The 15,172-nt window shown below is 37.1% G+C and overlaps 1 pseudogene; it reads left to right on the forward strand.

Annotated features, from left to right (window-relative positions):
• The first annotated feature begins 1,708 nt into the window (after nt 1-1,708).
• On the forward strand, nt 1,709-11,100 carry LOC102962252 (annotated as a pseudogene).
• The last annotated feature ends 4,072 nt before the right edge of the window (nt 11,101-15,172 follow it).

Below are 15,172 nucleotides of genomic sequence, written 5' to 3' on the forward strand. Positions count from 1 at the left end.
TCCTTGTGTTTACCCATGCCCTGAAACATTCTGCATCCATCTGCAACATTTATTCTGCTGGAGACAAATAGCTTCCAGTCTCCCTACTTAGTTCTACATGGTTAAATGACTCCTTCAGTTCACAGCTATTTTTTAATTAAAGGAAGTGCATGTTCCCCTCTGGCCATGGTTCTCAACACTGAGAAACGTCATGTAACAGAATCGAGGCAAATTTCCCCCTACAACCAAAAGCTTTGTGATCACGCCGTTTTCTAGGGATATTGGGTCTGGCGGTTCTGTGGCTAACGGACTTGTGCTGGCTTTTCCGAGAGAGAAGAAGCAGACGACGTGTAAGATTTGCTGAATGAAAGAACAGTTGGGGGACACAGGTAAACAGGTGGGGTTACCTTAAAGCTGTCCCCTCATCCTGCTCTGCAATATGGGTGCAGTGCAACAAAGCACTGTCTGCGCCCTACCTACAAAAGACTTAAACCTGGAGGCTGATTTAGAACGCGATTTTGAGTGGTCCATTTTACTTCCCACTGCTTTCTTCAATACTCTTAGTTTTCTTTTCTCTTGCGAAGTATTCCGGATGTTATTAATTTGTGGTTGTGAGGTCTAAAGATTGTTATTACACTGTTGGCTGTTATAGCTCAGATCCAAACAGGCCCCGAGAGGCTGTTATTCTCAGCAAAACTAGTCTGTCTAGATTTTATCTGGGTTGCAGGTGTCTGCAAAAATCAGCCTTCAGAGTAAGTCCTTTTATTAAGATTTCTCGTTTTGCCTTGTGCATTTGTTTTATTTTGCCCGCCCCCGGGGAACATTTAATGAGCAACAAGTATAAAGTTGCTCCCGAGCCCCAGCGAGTTCCCCCTTCAGGAGCCTGGAAGTTTGACATTTTGTTTTGACTTTGAATTGGAAAGCCAGAAAGAGGGAGCCAGGTAGGTGTTGTGGAAAATAGCGTGTGGGAAGTGACTACCACAGAGGCCAATGCCGGTCTCAGTTTGGATTAGTCAGTTTATTTCAATGAACAAGCCTATGAAACAAGATGAATATGTTTGAATATTTGGAGAAATGAGAGCCCTGAATAAAGAACTTTAAATACTGCTGTCTGTGCAAACTAGTCTTTCTGGAGGAAAAGGGGAAATGAGGTATTCAAAAGGGAGTTGCTGACTGCTGCATAACCCTAAACCATGAAGATGCTCTACAGTGTCATTGCCGTATCCACAGAAGGGACTGAGAGCTGGAGTGCTACCAAGGACCAAGAGGAAAAAGTGCCGTATACTTGAGGAAATTGAGGGGAAGTGAATACTGTAATAAGACACTGTAAGCCATTTTGTGAGTCAGGCTCTGCTATCCCAGTCTTGCCTTGTACAGCTCCTTATAGCTGGATGATCTGGCTTGGCTTCAGGCATCCCCATTCCTGGGCCAATCCTGAGAGAGGGAGGAAATGCAGCAGGAGCGCCACAGTCCCTGTGAACTGGGGAGTGCAATTGATTTGGAATCTTCGATGTGACTTCCATACTCTGTATTCTGCCCTGCTGTCCTGCCTGGTGCTCTAACCTTTCTGGAAAAAGAGAGTCTTCTACCCCTAGTCTGTTTGACTTGTGTCTTCGTGCCCTCCCCTACTTGGGTTGACCAGGGGAGTGGACCTAAGAATAGAGTTTGTCTCTTTCCTGCCTCCTGACAACTAGTAGGGGGTCCTATCCAACATGAACAGTCTTTCACAATGGCATCCAGTTCTGACACCACTCCTGCCTCCCAAAAGCCTGACTTTCCTTGGACCTATGAGAAACAGCGTACCAAAGTGGTTAATAATGCAGGTTACTGCCTGGGTTCCAATCCCTGCTCCGTCATCTACTAAAGCTGTTTAGTTTTAGTTATTCAGCCTATCCGAAATCTCAGTTTTCTAACCAGGAACATAGAAGTAGTAATATACTTAACCCTTTGAGTTGGAAAGAAAATCAACTGAGAACATAGTAAATTCTTGGGAAGAATGAGTGACAGTTATGTTGACGGTTTGCTATCCCCGTACTCAGTATGTCTGATCAAATCCCCCATTTTGAATGTCTGTGATTATTTGGACCAGCATACAACTAAGGAAGTACAACAAGGAGCATATTACTGTATTGCCCAGCTGCCTCTTCGGGTGCACAAGGAGATTACTAGAGATAATAGTAATTTGGGGAAGAAATGCTTTAATATACATATTTTTTACTTTCGAAAGTGACCTTTTAGAAAATTTGAAATAACATTAGACACAAGAGGCAAAAAGATTGCTACACAGAAATACCAATATACCCTTTATCCGGAGATCCTTTCAAGTTTTGCTCATTGTCCCAGCCATGTCCAGGGATATGACAACATGGACAATAGCACCATTCCCAGATTCCATTTGGCACCCAGCTGTCATGTGTCTCTAGGTCCCTTCAACTGGGGCCAATATCTTAGCCTTGACCAACATCTTGACCTTCATGACCTTGACATTTCTGAAGTTGCTGGGCATTTCTTTCGTAGAGTTTTTCTTATTGTAGTTTTGCTTACTGTTTCCTCCAGAAGAGAACCACATTATGCGTTTTTGGTGAGTATATTGCAGAAGGGATGTAGGTAGTGTTCTCATTGAATTCTACCAGGTGGCACATGTCCCATTACTGAGGGCACTAATTTGATTCCTTGATAAATACAATGTCTGTGAGGATTCTCCTCTGGAACATTACTTTGGAGTTACTAAGCATTTTTCTGTGGAGCGACTTTTGTTTCATGCAAATGCCCCATTCTTCAGCACACTTTCACCACTAGCTACAGTAGCCATTGAATTTATTATCACCATAATGCATAGAAGTGGTGGTTTTTAAATTACAATACTTTTCCTGTATTTATTATTTGACAGTAAAGTTTCTTTAATCTCTACTTATTTGTATTAGTTCAATGGCTTAGTTTCTTTAATCTCTACTCATTTTTATTAGTTCAATGGTTTATAACCCACCAATATGATTATTTATTTTGATGCTTAAATGTTTAGGAACCCCTTCGAACTAGATAATTTCTCCTAATGTGTTTCCTTCATTCTTTCAGGACTTCCTTTGTTTTTGGCACAAGATGTTCCAAGTTCATTTTCTACTTTCCTTGACCCTAATTGGGATAAGCTACTTCTCCATGAAGGCTGGGTTCTTTTAGTGGAGAATAGTATGTAGAAATAGAAACAGAAATAATAGAAACCAGGGTCTGGATGTAAGGTATGTTCATTGATACTGGGGCCTTGATGTCTGACGTGTGCCTTTCACTTACATTTTCTATTAAATCTCTTATTTCATTCTACACTACCGAATTTATAATTCATTTGAATCTTCCTCTGTTCCATATTCGTATTTACTTCTTCATCAGTGAGAAACCAAGCCCCGTCATCCTCAATATATTTGCTTATTTGCTCAATCCCCTTATGTAGGCAAGTTCCCAGCTCTTACCAAGTTTCCTCACCCCCACCCCCAACCCTGATACTCCATCGTGGCACAACCACCATTACTGGACCTGCCTGATGTCAGGAAGGAAGGAAGGGAGAGAGGGAGGAAAGAAGGAGGAAGGGAAGAAAACAGAAGATTAACAGAATTGTCATAATTTGGTCATGGTTTCAATGGGTGCTTATATTACTTAAAACATTCCTAAAACTACCGTTAAGTTTTACTTTTGTTGATCATTCTGTTCCTATGAAATTGCTGTTGGTTTTGTCTTTTGATTATTATTTGGTTCCTCTCACATTCTTTGTCATGACCAGGTTCTCAGACACTGAAAGTAATAATGGGAGGGAGAGGTAATCAGTTTGGTAGATCATGCACACAAACCTTGGACCTTTCATTGTGCCCGGATGATAGAGTACTGACAACTCTGAACGAAATCCTATGGTGTGTGTGTGTGTGTGTGTGTGTGTGAGCATGTGTGTCTGGGGAAGGAAGCAGAGACTAGTTTGTCAAAGGAATGGTAAGGTCTATTTCCGAAAGAAGGAAGAAAAAAAAATGTGTATCTTCTTTTCAATCCACATCTCTCTCCTGATTCATTGTGACAGTCTCCAAACTCATGTTCACCTTTGATCTTCTTAGCTTTTTTAGTGGAAGCCATTCATTATTCTCCACCAAGCTGACAACACTTCTTTATCCTCTACCACTCTGGGTCAAATTTGCCTGGTGGGCATCTCCATTGTATCATTAATGGCACTAATTTGAATTTTGTCGTTATCAAGAAACTCTGAGGTTCTCCGGAACAGGAATCTTTTGATTCACTTTCAATCCCAAGCCTGAAAGTACCTCGAATTTAATAAGTGGACAATAAACATTTGCTGAATGGATAAATTAATGGATGTATGAGAGTGACCTAAGGAAGCTAGAGTTAGATACTGTCATCTCTTCCTTTGCAAGTTAGTATTTATAGTTGATTATTTTGGAGCAAGGTTCAGGAGTCTGCACTTTTAACTAGAGTCCCCAAGTGATTCTACTTAGGTCACACTTCAGGAAAAATTGAGATATGCTTCCATGTTCTTGATTTCAAATTTTACAAACTAACTTCATTCTCCAGTGCCACCATTAGAGCACTTTGTTGAGCATTGAAGACACTAAATGATTATACGTTTTAAGAGGCATTGGGATGCAACCCTGATTACCTATTAGCCTTCCGGGATGCACATTAACACAGCATTATTTTCCTTCTACTGTATCATGTAGGCCACTTAAATATTTCTTTACATTCTTCCAAATAGCTCTTCACTACCTATGCATTTCACAGCTGAATCTAAAGTGAAACTTTCCATTTCTAAGAAATACGGACATACAGTTACTCTCGATTTGTAAAATGCAATAAGCAACCTTTTAGGATTACAAAATTGTTAATGCATGAGAACAAAGGCAATGGGCTTAAAAGTATTGACACCTAAGGGACATTTACAGATAACCTGGTCTCATAGACTATGCACAGGATTAGATAAGTGGCAAATGTGTTTTTTTTTTTTTTTAAATTTTATTCATTTATTTTGAGAGAGAGAGAGAGAGCACAGAAGGGGCAGAGAAAGAGAGGGAGAGAGAAAGAATCCCAAGCAGGCTCCGTTCCATCAGTGTGGAGCCCTATGAGGGGCTCAAACCCAAGAGAACTGTGAGATCATGACCTGAGCTTAAGTCAGACACTTAACCAACTAAGCCACCCTGGTGCCCCAACATGTTTTGTTATCATGGCATATTTTTTTTTCCTTTCTAAGTATTCAGGCGCATATTAATAGATTATATAGTTTTCTGCATGACTGGATTGCTTTATATACTTTCTAACTAAATGATCCCATAAGGAAAACCAAGATTTATTCCCACTTATATCCACACTTTGTTCAATAAAAAAACAGAGAGTGGTGAAAATTATGTATGAATTGCATGTTCTCTTTGTCTAATAAGATGGACGGTGTTTGTGTTTGAAGAAACATAATAAGAAAAAGCAGGCTTGTTTATGACTGTGATGTCTATAGGTATGAACATGTCAACTGGTGAGAGAAGAGTCTGCACTCGTTCCTGTGGGAGGATTCACTCTGGAGAGCGGGAATCTTCAGTGACAAGGTTTTACCCCAGGTCAGATCAGCCAGGCACTTGGCTTCTTGCCATTCTACTTAAGTGGCTGAAGTAGGGAGGTCAAGGCCATGGCCACCACTTCAAAGCCCCAGAGCCAGGCTCTGGGCCTCTCACTGAACCAGTCACATCCCATTTTCACATCTGATGCAAAGAGTTGTCTGTTCCATTCACCTGCTGGCCTTTGCATTTTATCATTATATTTTACAGCCTCTATTCTTCCCATGTCTCCTCTTTCCCTCTGCACATGGAAGTTTACAACAGAGCCCCAGGGCCCTCAATAAGTGGATCATGCGCTCAAAGTATGATGCCTATTTGGCAAGAGGAGTTTGAATTGCACTCCTCCTACACCGATTTACAGAAAGGAAAGAAAGGACGTTATCACAGATAAAATCTGTGGATTAATCTTTCTCTCTCTCTTTCATTCTTATTTGAGAGGGGAAAAGGGGGCCACATTTTAGAGAAATGGAGTCAGAGAAAGAATTTTTTAAAGTCTATCACAATAGAAAAAGTGGAAATAAACCACGTATGCACAGTAATAGCTACTGCAGAAGTGACTAATCTAGTATATCTCTATCATTGCTCAAACAATGACACAAAAATTCTACCACAGCCACAATGTTTATAGAATTTTGAGTGTCAAGCAATGCCAAAGCAAAGTGAAATTGAGTCACAAGCAGCTATTAGTCAATAAAGGTTACTCTCTAGATGGTGCGTTCTCCTAAGGGGATCTCTGCATTAGTGGCTACGGTTTCAGAGTCCGGTTATCCCTGAAATTCTCTGCCTGTGTTAATAGATGTTTATCCTCAGTCACCAGTTTATTCAGTAGACTGTTGTGTGCATGTGGTTACTGATGAGTGTTTAATCAGTGCTCACTAAACTGGCAGAATTTGGGTCCAGTAACAGTAATGCTCTCAAGAGAGAATGTACTATTAAGACAGTTCATTAAGAACAACAGGGACCAAGTACATTTCTTTCCTCCTTGAGTATACCTATTCAACCATGACGAACCAGCTGGGCTGGTAGTCAATGAAAAAAAGAGAAAAAGCCTAGCTTACATTAGTCTTTATTCTGCTAACTTGTTTTCCACAGATCAGGCTATGCCACTGACATTCCTCAGGGGAATTAGCAATGTAATTGCCACTTAATTACAGTGCTCTATCATAGATCAATTTTTACTTTAGAGAATTATGCTGGGAAATGTGCCTTAGGAGTCTTATTTCTCTGTACATATCGAGAGAGTTTCTCTTTGCTATCTTTAAATAAACATTTCACAGGAAAGATAGACTAAGGCTGTTTGTATCAGAAAAGCCAGAGCTGTCAAAGCTCCCTTAAATTTGATTTCTCTAGAAATGGAAGCATTCACAGAACCACAGGACTGGGAGAAATTTAGAGGAAGCTGCTCACCATGAAAGAGAGAGAGAGGAAATGCTCAAAGCTTGTCTTCAGCGAGCAAGGAAAGAAAAGACAGGCATGTTTTCTTGGAGAAAGGGAGAGAGGGAGTTTTTTGCTTCTTCCTACCTCGGATCCCAGATCAGATTATTCCCCAGAATGCATCAAAATCCATTAAGAGACCATCTCTCGTAGCAGATTTGGGCAAGATTTCATTAATGAATGGAAGCGTAGTTAAAGCCATCCTCACCACTAACTTGCTCTGTAACCTTGGACAAATTTCTTAGTATCCTGGTACATCAGGTTCCTCATCTATAAAATGGGAATAATACTAGTATATACTTACAACAGAAAAGTTTGTTATAAATATTAAAGAAACGAATGTGCATAAAGCTTAGCCTCTTGGTCAGACTCTTATTGTTTGGTTGATTTTTTTTTTTAGTAGAAGTTAACATAAATTAACTTTTTAAAGTTGAAATGTATTTGACATATGACATTATGTACATTTAAGGTATACATGTTAATTTGCTACATTTATAATATTTAATATGTTTGCCATTGTAGCAATAGTTAGCACCTGTATCACATCACATAATTATCATTTCTCATTTTAATAACCTCTTTTAATGTTTAGGCTTAGCATTGCAACTCTCAATTATATTACTAAACTGTAATTCTGTCATTCTTTTGTTCCTCTTCAATGGTAATTTTTGCCAGCAGTTTGAATTTTTCTATCAGTTCTTCCTCTAGTGATTTATTTAAAAAATCAGAATTGTGAAAAAAAATTGAGAATTGATAAATTTAATTTTAACCGAACAATTTATCTTACAGAGCAAAACCATGTTTTTGGTACACGTAGGTAAGGGCAAGTAAAGAAATTAATATTTACTAAGTTCCCTCAACATCTACTACATTTCCATATGGTAGATGATAAAATTTCTTTCCACAGTGAAAAAAAAAATCAGGCTCAGGGAGGTAAAATGGCATTTTTAATGCATCAATAATTTTCTAAGCTTTTCAATGATAAGGACCTTTCCAAAGACGTAAAAATATCACAGATCACCTCGTCACGATAGTCATAAGCGTTGTTATTGTTGAATGAGAATAAACATAGTGATAATAGTTGAGTATAATTGTATATTATATGAATTATAATTATAGCAAAATAAAAATGAAAAAAGCAGCTTATATTTTTATTCAGCCTACAAATTATGATGTACACATTAGTCCAAACCTAGACTTCTTGCAATAACTCTGCATGGACCTCCAGGGCTTTTTAATCAACAGTTTTAGGAACCTCACACTATATAATTATGTATAATTCTAATTATTAATTATTATAATCATTGATTATATAATCATACTATTGATATTATTGTATTATTGCTTATTATGTAATTGATTATATGATCTAATCATATAATCATTGACTATGTAACATGTTTCACAGCAGTTTTGAAACATTTTTAAATATTTGGTTTTTTCACAATTTCATTTAGATTAAGTTTACTAACAATATAATATTTATATAAATGAGATTTAATAAATATAAACTTGAATGGATGTCTTTCATTGCTATTAAAATAAGCATTTACTCACATAGAGTATGTGTGTTTTAGGGAATATTTTTGTGGGGCCTCACATTAACAAGAAAAACAGTTTTATAAGGCAGGGAGTAACGATTTTAGATCCAACCATTAGAAAGCTTTTTGTAAACAAATCTGCTTTATATTCTAGTCACAGTAACATTATGAAATGAGTAGTTATCATAAACATTGATTTAAAAAATCACCAGCTTGGGGTGCCTGGGTGGCTCAGTTGATTAAACATCCAACTCTTGATTTTGGCTCAGGTCACGATCTCACGGTTCATGAGTTCGAGCCCCCTATCGGGCTCTGTGCTGACAGTGCAAAGCCTGCTTGGGATTCTCTCTCTCCCTCTCTCTCTGTTCTTCCCCCATTTGCATGCTCTCTCTCTCTCTCTCTCAAAATAAATAAAAAAATAAATTAAAAAAAATCACCAGCTGATGAATTCCTTTTGTTTGATCTGCTTTAAAGTTCTGAGAAGAACTGGAAATTTCATCCCCTCTGACTCTATCTTATCTTATCTTGTATCTTATCTTATCTTATATCTTATCTATCTATCTCATCTATCTTTTAAGTAGGCTTTGAGCCCAGCCCAGAGCCCAGCTCGGAGCCCAGCATGGTGTCTAAACTCATGACCCTGAGATCAAGACCTGAGCTGAGATCAAGAGTCAGACACTTAACGACTGTGTCTGTCTTTATTACCTTATGTGACTGACAGTGTTGACTTTCAGATACCACTTCTTTTTTTTTTTTGAAGCAAGAAGGCAAAACACAGTAAAATACATACTGTAGCACTTCCTTTACTTTTGTTCTTTCCATTTGTATAATTTATGTAGATAGACCATAAGAAACAGAATATAATAAGACTACTGCACCATACTTTCCTAAAAGCAGTTGACAAAATCCGTACATTAAGAGAACAAAGCAGTATTGTCTCATGACAAATGACTATCCTGACATGTATAAAGCAGAGTAAGCTACTAAACTTGTATAATTTACTCAGTTAACAACTAATTGCTTCTTTTTTGTTAGGAGTTTGCCACCAGAACACAGGTCTTAGGAAAACATCACTAAATTTGAGCCAAAATGGAAAAGGAAAAGACTCATATCATATTGCTATCATTGGACATGTAAATTCAAGCAAGTCTATTACTACCAGCCATCTGTTCTACGAATGTGGTGGAATCAACAGAATAACCATCAACATTTTTGAGAATGAGACTGCTAAGATGGGAAAGTCCGCTTTAGATATGCCTGGGTCTTGGAAAAACTTAAAGCTGAGTGTGAATATGGTATCACCACGGGTCTCTTCTTATGGAAATTTGAGACCAGCAAGTATGTGGCCATCACTAATGCTCCAGGACACAGAGACTATCAAAAACATGATCACAGGCATATCTCAGGCTGACAGTGCTGTTCTGACAGTTGCTGCTGGTATTTGTAAATTTGAAACTGGTGTTTCCAAGATTGAGAAGACCAGTTAGCATGCCCTACTGGCTTACGTGTTGGGTTTGAAACAACTAACTGTTGGCCTTAACACCATGGATTCTACTGAGCCACTCTTCAGTTAGAAGAGAAATGAAGAAGTCAGGCTCTACATCAAGAAAAGTTTCTATAACGTTAGCACGGTAGCATTTGTGCCCATTTCTGGTTGCAGTGGTGGAACATGCTGGAAATGAGTGCTCAAGATGTTGGTTCAAAAAATGGAAATTCATTATAAAGATGGAAGTGCCAGTGGTGCTACACTGCTTGAAGTTCTGGAAATATCCTGCCACCAACTCATGCAATTGACAAGTCCTTCATCTGTCCCTTCAGGTTGTTTATAAAATTGTTAGTATTAGTATAGCTGCTGTGGGCTACATGGAGACTAGTGTTCTAAACCAAGCGTAATGGGGCACCTGGCTGGCTCAGTGGGGTGGAACATGCAAATCTTGATCTCAGGGTCGTGAGTTCAAGCCCCGGCATAGAGCTTACTTAATAAAAGAAAAATAAACCAGGCATAACAACCATCTTCACTTCGGTTAACATTACAACTGAAGTAAAGTCAATTGAAATGCATTTTGAAACTTTGCGCAAAGCTCTGCCTAGGAACACCACGGACTTCAATGTCAAGAACACGTCTATCACAGATGCCTGTTGTGACCATGTGGCTGATAACAGCGAAAATGACTCCACTGATGCAAGCGGCTGTCTTCACTGTTCAGGTGATTATCCTGAACCATTCAGGCCAGATCAGTGGGGACTATCCATGTGAGCTGGAGTGTCACATTGTTCACATTTCTTGTAAGTTTGCCAAGCAGTGAAAGAAGATTGATAGCTGCTCTGGTAAAAAGATGAAAGTTGGCCCCAATTCTTGAAATCTAGTGATGCTACTAACATTGAAACGGTTCCTGACAAAATTGTGTGTGTTGAAAATTTCTGACTATTATCCTCTGGGTCATTTTGCTGTTCCTGATATGATGGAGACAGTTATTATGGGTATCATCACGGCAGTGGACACCATAGGCTGCAAAGTCACCAACTCTGCTCAGAAAACCCAGATTGGCTGAATGAATATTATTTAGAACATGGCACTCTGTCTTGGTTGCTTGTGGAAGAGTGTCTCAGAGCCGTTTGTCTCGCTTGGCCATTTCAGTTTAATACCTAAAGACTGGTCAATGATAGAAGTGCTACGTAAAACATACAGAAAGGAAGGAATGTTTTCCCGACCATTTTTTGTGGCAATTTTAAGTTGTTAGATTTTAAAATCAGTACTTTTAAAATAGAAACATCTTGACCAAAATCGGTCAGAGAATTTTGAGACCAATTAAAACAAAGTTTGATAAACCCGTGTCTTCTTTTGGTCAGCACCAAAGCTTCCCATAGAATTTCCTGGGCAAAGATGTAAGGAGAAAATAATGTTGCCCATGATGTATTTCTGGTATTCCATTTGCCAGAACTTGATGAATTGGATATTTTAGAGTTAAATGATTATTCTCAGGGCAGTGATTAAAGTGTTTTTTCTTCATTTACATCTAATAAAGAGGATCATCTCTTGATTTAGATACCCCACGAAAAGTTATGGGAGGGATCTGTCATTTTCGATTTTCACATTTCTTAGGATAGAAGAACTAAGAGTAACTTGTTATGTTATGTATAACTTCATAAGAGGGCCAAAATTCTGCAGTATTAGAAGCCATGTATGTGACATAGAGAATTTAATTTTATGTATTCTATAAATATTTAGTTAACTTGTTGGTACAATCTCTTACACTTGGTTTCCCAGTTCTTAAGTGCATTGTCACATCTCCAAATAATGCAGTCAAGTTTATTAAAACAAAAGAGTCTGAATTATAAGGTTAAGTATTTTGGATTGGCCTACTTCTAAGAGTTAATGCTGTGCAGTTTCTAGGAAAATAAAGATACTAAAAGTTGAAAAGTAAAAAGAATAAAAGAATAAAAAGAATAAAAAAGAATAAAATAATTCTTTTTCTTCTAAGGGTGGAATAGCTTGTTGCATATTAGTACCTTTACCATAAACCAATAGAAAAGCTGGAAAAAAAAAAATCTGATACCACTGAAGAGATATCAAGGCAACTAAGATTTCAAGAGTTAGGATCCTGGAATAAAGAAACAAAAATTAGGGTAAACCCCACATTATAACTAGTCTAAACTTTTTACAACTGCTTTTAAAATGCCCTTAAGGCATTTTAAGCACTTTAAGATAGGCTAAAAGGACAAGCAGAATGTGGTAATAAGAAATTAGCAAGCTGAATAGAGATTCCAGCAACTATGTGGGACCATGAAAACAAAAATTACAATTAGGGCCAGTGAAGGACATTCTGCTTCCAGTTTATATCTAAAAGGTATACATTCTAAAAATAAGATCAATCAAAAATAGAGTAACCTTCATAAACGAGTGAAATCCAGCTTTGAATGCTATTTAAACTGCCTCTATTTTAATAGCTTTCCTGAAAGCAAAATTACATACTCTATGAAAAAAGGTAATGTCAGTAAGGGCCTCAAATTATATTTGCAATTAAAAAATAAATTATCTGAAATTCGACAAAAAATGATCAAGTATTCCACAAGAATAACTAGCCAAAGAAAAACAAAAGCACAAGAGTTAAAAACAGACAATAAGAGTGGATCCATCAGTGATTATAGGTATTGGAGTTATCAGTTGTGAACATTCATATAATTGATTGATATATTCAATAAAATAGATGACAAAATGAAGAAATTCAATATGATATAACTGGAATGTATGAAGATATTCTAATGGAAAACACAAAATTTAAAAATATAACAAATGGCATAATAAACTTTTTTTAAAGGGTACACATTTAACAGTAATTTACATGCAGCAGAATTGAGAAATATGAACCAAAAATAAAGTCACTAGAAAATATATAGATTAAAGCATGCCCCCCCAAAAAAAAACAAAACCAAAAAACAAAGAAAAACCCCCAAAAGATGAAAATACAAAAAATACCTTAAGCAATCCATAGGTAAGAAAGAAAAAAGCCCATTACATGTGAAATTGCAGTTTTAGAAGGAAGGGAGAGTGTGAAAAGGCAGAGGCAATTGCTGATGAGATCAGAGCTGAGAATTTTTTTTAAAACTTAGAAACCATAACAATCCACAGATTAGAGAAATTCTATGAATCCCCAGAAGTGTAAATCAAACAAAACTGTACCTAGGAACCTGGGAAATTTATATTAAAATTTATGAAAACCAAAGGCACAAAACAAAAACCCTGAAAGCAGGCAGAGGGCAACAAATCATATAATACTTTCGGTCCAAAGCCTGACTTTTCCACAGAAATTATGGAGGCAACTAGACAATGAATCACAAATTTTAAAATGTAGAAAGGGATTAACTGCCAGCTTAGCGAAAAGGTCCTTCAAAATAAAGGCACATCAAAGATACTTGCAAAAGCAAGAAAAATTTGGGAGAACCATTACCAATAGCCTCACACTAAACCAAAAGAAAACAAAGGAAAAAACACACACAGGGAATTCTTCAAGTAGAAGAAAAATTATTACAGTTGGAAAGTAGAAATACACAACAAAGTGATGAGAAATGAGACTCAATAAGTACTGGAAGTATAAAATAATAAAGTATTTAAAATATATGTAGAATTAAAGGGCATCAAAATAATAACACCAAGTTTGGAGGGAAAAAATGGAATTAATCTAAGATTCTTATATTGCCTGGAATTTAGTATTTGTATTTTTTAAATATTATACCCTATAAGTTAAGGAAGCATGTAATAATATCTAGGATGATAACTCCAAAAGGTGAAATAATTAACTAATAAGCTAAATAAGGCAAAACTGAAATGAAAAAAATGATATCAAGAAAGTAAGAAAGTAGAGAAATACATCCATGATGGAGAAACTGGTATTGGCTTATACTCCTATAGTCAACAATTTAAAAAGCTAGGGCAAAAATAAGAGCTATAAAATTACATTAAAAATATAAAAATTATAAAATTATTAAAATTTTTGAAACTTATTGGTGGCTTCTGGATAGCAATTAGCCAAAAGCTATGATATTTGATAGAAGGAAAGCCTGTGAAAAGAACCTCATATCTCTCCTGGCTTTCAACTTGAGGAAATTTGCAAAGTGCAATGTAAGACCCAATAGAAAGGGATGATCTAGGTGGGCAGAAGAAAAGGGAGGTTGAAATTTGGGGCTGACAAGACAGCCGGGATTTCTGGGCCATAATATTGGATGGGTCAAAACTGCATAAAAGTAGCCCCAAGAAAACCTAAACTGAAATTCATCTCAGGCCCCTGAGCATATATATGCTAAAACTCTGGAAGGCATGGCAGAGAAAGGCCGCTGGGAAACTGAGGAACAGAGTGAAGACCTCAGATGTCAGTAGGTGTGGAGAAGATGTAAGTGTTCAGCATAACCAGAATACAGAGACCATGGAGAACACCATGGGCTTTTAAATGAGACTCAAGAAAGTAAGAGTAAATTTCAGATCCTAGAAAAAGGCGTAATTAAAATAGACGTGTTCTAACAAAGCCTAAAATCAAGCATCAACAGAGGCATAAAAGATGACCTATCTCACTAGTTAAACTGCCTGAAGAGCAAAACCTAATACTCTTTAGAAGAGTATAACACAATCCATAAACTCTACACTAAATCTTCCACAATCTTTAGCATATAATAATTATTATTGACATTGCCAGAAAACTGAGGGTAAAGAGATACAAGGAAGTAAAAGCAGACACAGAGGATGATCATAGTATTGGAATCAACAGATAAGAATTCCAAAGTTTCTATGATTAATATGTGAGGGAAATAAAGAAGATGAAGAATTTTAGCACAAAATTAGAGTGTAGAAATTGAGTGTTCTAGAAGTAAAAATATTCTATAGTTCAGAGTCTAGTGGATAGTTTTACATTCAAAAGCCACAGCAGAAAACAGGATTAGTAAACTCAAAAACAAATTAATAGAAAATATGCAAACAGAGAAAGTAGAAAAAAAAAACCCAGAAAACATAAAAATCACATGCGTAACTAGAGTCACATAAGGAGAGGAGAGAGAGGGCAAGGCAGAACAAATATTTGAGAAAGTAAAGGAAAAACTTTTTTTCCAAATCTGATGAATGACATGGGCCCATTA

Source organism: Panthera tigris, chromosome B2 (assembly GCF_018350195.1).
Source record: "Panthera tigris isolate Pti1 chromosome B2, P.tigris_Pti1_mat1.1, whole genome shotgun sequence".
Taxonomy (NCBI): domain Eukaryota; kingdom Metazoa; phylum Chordata; class Mammalia; order Carnivora; family Felidae; genus Panthera; species Panthera tigris.